The sequence below is a fragment of the Herpailurus yagouaroundi genome, unplaced genomic scaffold (assembly GCF_014898765.1).
Source record: "Herpailurus yagouaroundi ecotype Mexico unplaced genomic scaffold, PumYag 141, whole genome shotgun sequence".
NCBI classification, from domain to species: domain Eukaryota; kingdom Metazoa; phylum Chordata; class Mammalia; order Carnivora; family Felidae; genus Herpailurus; species Herpailurus yagouaroundi.
This window is the reverse complement of record NW_024412396.1, coordinates 41,262,108-41,269,044: the sequence shown is the minus strand read 5'-3', so window position 1 is coordinate 41,269,044 and position 6,937 is coordinate 41,262,108.

Here is a 6,937-nt window from a genome sequence, read left to right as displayed (position 1 = left end):
AAGGAAAGGAAAGGAAAGGAAAGGAAAGGAAAGGAAAGGAAAGGAAAAGAGAGGGGAGGGGAGGGGAGGGGAGTGGTGGGGAGGGGAGGGGAGGGAAAGGGAAGGGAAGGGAAGGGAAGGGAAGGGAAGGGAAGGGAAGGGAAGGGAGGGGGAAGGGAAAAGAAAGGAAGGAGGGGTCAGGAAATGTGTCTACCAACTAGGGAGCAGGGTCTGTTAGGGTCTGTTTCTCTTGGAGCTGTCAACAGGGATGAGGCAAAGATTCTCTACATCTCAAGATGGGATTCTCCTTTCTAGGGCTGCAGGACGTGACCAAAAGGATTGTCTACCCATCTATACCCTGATGCTCTCCCTTTTGGAGTTGTTCTCTCACTTTCATGTGTCTTTGAGTTGGGCTCAGGAAGTGAGAGTCCAGACAAGGAGAATTATACGTTGGTCATCTTTTCCTCCAGAAAGGCCTCTATATGGTTCATACTGATTTGCACTAACAGGAACATCTCCTCACTTAGACTCATCTCTTTGCTCATAATGACACCTAACAGGTGGCCTACTGAGAATACCTGTCATCGAGGAAAGAGAAAATTTAGTTCTATAAATTATATAAATATAATACTTTTGAAATATTAACTGATGATCTTTTCCCTCATCTCCTATCATCCAAGAGACTCTAATCCACCCTACATTTAGGCAGCCAGGCCATTCAGCTTTCATTTTCTTGGGAAATAAATGCAACCGCAGAAGGCAGGAAGAGTAAAAACAAGGGCTTTTTCAGACTTTGGCGTTTTAAAAGCCTAGGCCTTAGGAAACAAGATAGGATTCATGTCACAGATGAAAAATCAGGGAAAATATATTAGAAGTTAAATATTTCCTGGTCTGGGGGTGGGGGTAAGAAAGAAGAAGGAAGTGAGCAACTTGTGAGTACGTATTTATTGGTAAGTTCCTATGAAAGGAGGAGGAGGAGGGGGAAAGCCCTGAAGAAATCTGGTTGTTCAAAGAAATGAGGGCTTTGCTCCAGGCCCTGAAATTTAGAGGGGGTAAAAATATGAGATAGTGACGTTTGAAGATTTTACCAGTTTCAAATCCCCCGTCCCCATCCACTCCCACAACTGTGACAGCCCCACTCAACTTCGCCGGGTGAGATCAGCTTATTTTTTTGCCTGACTTGCCCTTTGCCACCTCTACCAGCCAGACAGATGCTTGAAGTGGGAGCCCCAAAATGAAAAGGGGACGGAACACTCTCTAGTCCTCAGAGCTATGTCCTCCTCTTTCCCCTGCTTTCCTCACTACTGGTTACCTTCCCTGATGGCAGGACAGACCCAGTGCCACCTGCACACATCACTATTTATGCCCCAGATTTCAGGTATTCTCACAGGTGTCCTCTGCAAAACTGGTGCCGGGAGCTTCTTCTGGGTCACCCAGAAAATGCGCTACCTGTGCTGGGATGGGTATTACTTCCACAGGGTATGGGCCTGACTCTAAGCTCAGCTTCCCATGGCACCAGGGGCTTCTTTGTGCCAGAAGGTGGCCTGTAATATCCCGGGAACCCCAAGTTTTCCAGTCCTAAGCAACTGAATTCAAAGAGAACATCTGTAACCAGCTGTAGCCCAAACCCAAGCTGCCTGGCCCTGCACTGCCTGTCTGTACAGGTCATTTCTCACCCTTGATCTGTGAAAAGGCAGAAATCGCAGAGGAGCAAGGTGCCCTAGCACCAACACATCTCCGGTGGATTGATGATAGACAGAAACCTGTTCTTTCTCTTCTGCTGTTTACCTGAAGCACTTCCATTTCCTACCAAAAAAAAAAAAAGAAAGAAAAAACTATTCCTTATTCCACATCAGGTGATCTTGAGCCATTTGTCCCAAACCTGACACACTGCAGATAGTGACTCAGATGGAACACAGCTGGCAGAACGCTGCATTTAAGAAATTAAGAAGTCATGAAATGTAGATGAACTAGCACAGGCTTTGACTCTGGATTTCGAAGCTAGCTCTGCTCTCTACTAGCTGTCTAATATGGAGTAAATTTACCTCTCAGCCTCCATTTCAACATGTGTAAAATGGGCAAAATGAATATCATATTCGGTGGATTGTGGTGAAAATCACATGAGATAAAGCTCCTACTGTGCTTGGCAGTGTGATGTCCTCATTGCTATAAAGAAGTGGACAGTGGGGAAGCATGCTTCAATCCAGGCATGATTGCTCCCTCTCCTGGGGTTTCTCTACATGGATCAATTTCTCCTATGTTCTTTGTTAGAAACATGCAACTGTCCTCCTGGTGATCAGTTTATCCCTCTGTGAAATGGCACAGTTTAAGGAACTATTAGGAGTCGTAAACAGTCACTTACCTGGTGGTCTGATCTCTCACCTGGTAACCTTGTCCAACCAGACCTTAAACCAGGCTTTGGAAGACAGTGACAAGGGCGTCTGAGCAGCCAAAGTAGGCATTCCAAGGTCCGCCCATCATAGCTCACACAGGTTGGGAGCAAAAGTTCCCTGGGTTTAGAAGAGAAAAGTTTCTGGCTTTGAAAACAAATAAATTCAAACCCAACTTCTACCATCTATGTCACCCTGGAAAGTTGCTCACCTTTTTTGAGGCTCAGTTTCTTAAATTTAAATCAGGGTGACAGGATGTGGTAAGGGTTAGGTATAATGTTCCCAGCCCATAGAGGCTCCTTAATAATTGGGCTATTATTATTTCTGTAAGGCCAGACTCCTCCAGCCCTTGTTGATACTTAATAATGGTCAGTAATGCGGTTGCACAAAGGTGAGTAAGTTTGCTTCTCTGGTCACTGAAGCAGTAGGTTCAGGCAACTAGGAAAATGTCTTCAGAAAGCAGGGGTTCTCAGCCTTGGCTGCACATTAGAATCTGGGGAGCTCCTAACCCTCTAGTGCCCTCACCATACCCCCAGACCAATTACATACAAGCGCTCTGGCCGGCACCCAGACATCAGTACTTATAATGCTTCCCAGGTGATACTGATGTGCAGTCAAGGCTGAGAACCATAAGGCTGCTTCCCCAATGTCAATGTGCATATGTAGCACCTGGGGAACTTATTGAAATGCAAAATCTGATTGAGAAGGCCTGAGGTGAGGCTCAGATTCTGAATGAATTTCTAGTAAGTTCTAGTAAGTTCCCTGGTGATGCTGATGCTACTGAGTAACAAGAGCTAGAGGAAGATTTCTCTCTTCATCAAGATATGATAGCTGAGAGTCTAGTATCATGAGAAGAGATTAAAAAAAAAACAACTGTAGATAGAGTCTTGAGCTCCAAAAGCAGAATGGCCTGGGACTATTTAAGCAGAGGCATGTAGCCCTATATTTGTTAGTAGTTCCAAGGAGTATCACTGTTTTGTAAAAAGCCCAAGTTGATGGTCATAATTACAACCCCAAATCTCTGAGAAAAATTTGCATTATATGTAAGAGCATTTATTTAAGAGACCAGGAAACATATCACATATTTTAGAGAATCTCTTAGCAAAAAACATATCTCTAGTTGTAAGAAGTGAGCTTTAGACAAATCTTCCAATGAAAAATAATCAATGTCTTGTCAATGCCCATTACTGGGTTTACCAGAAGATTGTCATTCAAAGGCAACTGACACTCAACCCTAGTCATGTACTGACATAGGCAGTGTTACTGTTCCCAATTACTTATTCTCCTGTCCCTATAAAAGGATTATAATGTCCCACTCCATTGACACTGGGATTGGCCATATGACTTTTTTGGCCAAAGGAACATGAGCACTTGAAACATACTATGTGCTATATACAAGCAAAAGTTGTAAGAGCCATTGCATGGTTCCTTTGCCTCTGCCACAAGACTCTATTAGGGGGTGCTTCTTCGTTCTGGATCCTAGAATGAAGAAAACATAAGCAGGACTTGCAGCTGACATGTACAGGAGTGAAAAATAAGCATTGCAACAATTGACAAATACATGAGCAATGAAGAGAGGGTTGCAAAACACAGAAAAGACACCATTCCTCCCCTCATGGACAGTGAGGTGGTTATGGTATGAAACAGAAAGTGAGTGTGGCCAGTAGTGAATGTGGCTTCACAAATGCAGGTCCTGAAGGGATAGGTAAATGTGGGGACAAGGAGAAAACAGATACCTCCTGGTAGATTTGGGCAGGTTTCTTAGAGAAAACACTCTCTGAAGTGAAGAGAGTGTCTGGAAGAAAGTAATAGAGTGAATTGATGTAAGACATGAGAGGGTTAGATATTAGATTTGGGTTAGATATTATATTTTAAGCCCAACTTTAGAGTTAGATTGAAGGAGGGGGCAGAGAGGGGCAAAAAGGGGACAGGACTTTGCTATAAAGAGTGACAAGGTTTTTCCTACTAAAGATATCCAGTCTTCAAGATGCTTCTTTCCTAGACTATCCAATGGAAAAAAGACAGTCTCTTTAGCAAATGGTGCTGGGAGAACTGGACAGCAACATGAGGAAGAATTAAAATGGACCACTTTCTTACACCATACACAAAAATAAATTAAAATGGATGGAAGACCTAATGAGAGATACGAAACCATCAAAATCCTATATGAGAAAACAGGAAGCAACCTCTTCGACCTTGGTTGCAGCAACATCTTACTTACTTGGCATGTTTCCAAAGGCAAGGGGAATAAAAGCAAAACTGAACTTTTGGGACCTCATCAAGATAAAAAGCTTCTGCACAGCAAGGAAACAATCAACAAAACTAAAAGGTAACCGACAGAATGGGAGAAGATATTTACAAATGACCTATCAGATAAAGGGTTAGTATCCAAACTCTGTAAAGAATTTACCAAACTCAACACCCAAAAAAGTCCTGATTTCTTAGAGTGGGATATGGTGCCTGTGATGCGCATTGCTAATTTGCTACAATATTAATCACTGTTTTTAGTCCTTTCATGGACAAACCTAAGGAGTTAATGGGGAAAAAAATCTACATACAGTCAGTTCTGCTGTAATGCTTGTTTTGAAAATGTAAACTTGTTCAAATATGATTGGTATATTAAGAAACAATTTGAGCCTAACACAAATTTTGTGTTTGGCTATGGGTGGTTTCATACAGGAGAAATATTGGGTGAAGGCAGAAAACCGCACCCAGCTGATCCAAGCTGCTTAAGAATACATGAAACAGTGAAAAAACAATCAGGACTAATCTTTCCAACAGACAGAGAGAAAGCACAGCTATACACAAAGGCCTTAAACCCAAATTGCCAAATCCTGCAGAAGTGGCATCTTTTGCTGCGATGAGTGGCTGGTTTGGTGGTTTGGAATATCTCCAATCTCCAGAATTTTCAGCTGTCAGGTGAAGCCACAAGTACAGACTAGAAAGCAGCAAAAGAATTTCCAGCAGCGACACAGAAGCTACCCAAAGAAGCTGTGCATCGGGTCACATTCTCGATGGTGATGAAACAGGTATCTATTTTAAATGCAATGCTCAAACGGCCTCCATCTCAAAGGCAGAAAAACATGACCCAGGATTTAAGGCTACAAAAGATCTCGGAACTCTGGTGTTCAGCACCAATGCCCAACAGAGGCTAATGAGCCAGCCGCCCACACACAGCAGGTATTCCAACTTTCTACCCGGTTTCAACTAAGCCTCCTTCCCACTGCTTCACAATAACCAACAAGACACACCCTTCCGATGCCCCCTTCCACAAGCAACCCTCAGGTCTTGTTCAAGGCAAAGTGCCATATTTATTGTCCTATTTATGTATTTCTTATCCATTTAACATGTATAGAATTGCGCCACCATCTTTGCTAAATGTCTACCCTTGAAAAAATGTCACTGATGACGTGTTTGAGGGTTGTGCCTTTATTCTCATTTCTGCCATAAGCCTTGTGGCTTTTATGGAATGGTTTTGCACACGGCGATCATTCTTAGGACCACGTATATCATATTCTGCATGCACACACCTCATGAGTTCGTATTCATCCTTCCAATTCAATTTCAGGGCTGTAAGATTTTCACTTATTTAACCTCCTCTGTAGTACATCTGTATCTCCTTTCGTCCATGCCAAAATCCTGGTTCTCAAGGATGTAGAAGATGGTAGAACATTCCATAAGTACTCATTTGCTTTAGCCCATCTCACACACACAACATTATCAGAATAACAATACAAAAATTGCCACAACCTATATAATTATTGAAAACTCTCCCAGAGAAAAGCCGTCCAGTTCTCCCAGCACCATTTGCTAAAGAGACTGTCTTTTTTCCATTAGATACTCTTTTCTGCTTTGTCAAAAATTAGCTGGCCGTATGTTTGTGGGTCCATTTCTGGGTTCTCCATTCTATTCCATTGATCTATGTATAGTTTGTATGCAAATACCAACTCAACACCCAAAATACAAATAATCCAGTGAAGAAATGGGCAGAAGACATGAATAGACACTTTTCCAGAGAAGGCATCCAGATGGCAAACAGACACATGAAAAGATGTTCAACATAGCTCCGCATTTCATCAGGGAAATACAAATCAAAAGCACATTGAGATACTGCCTCCTACCAGTCAGAGTGGCTAATATTAACTCAAGAAACAACAGATGTTGGCAAGGATGTGGAGAAAGGGGAAGCCTCTTGCACTGTTGGTGGGAATGCAAACTAGTGCAGCCACTCTGGAAAACAGTGTGGAGGTTCCTCAGAAAATTAAAAACAAAATTACCCTATGATGCAACAATTGCACTACTAGGAATTTATCCAAAGGATACAGCAGTGATTCAAAGGGGCACATGCACTCCAAGGTCTGTAGCAGTGCTATCAACAATAGCCAAATTATGGAAAGAGCACAAATGTCCATCAACTGATGAATGAATAAAGAAGATGTGGTATATATACACAATGGAATACTACTTGATGATGAAAAAGAATGATATCTGGGGCGCCTGGGTGGCTCAGTTGGTTAAGCGTCTGACTTCAGCTCAGGTCATGATCTCGCAGTTTGTGAGTTCGAGCC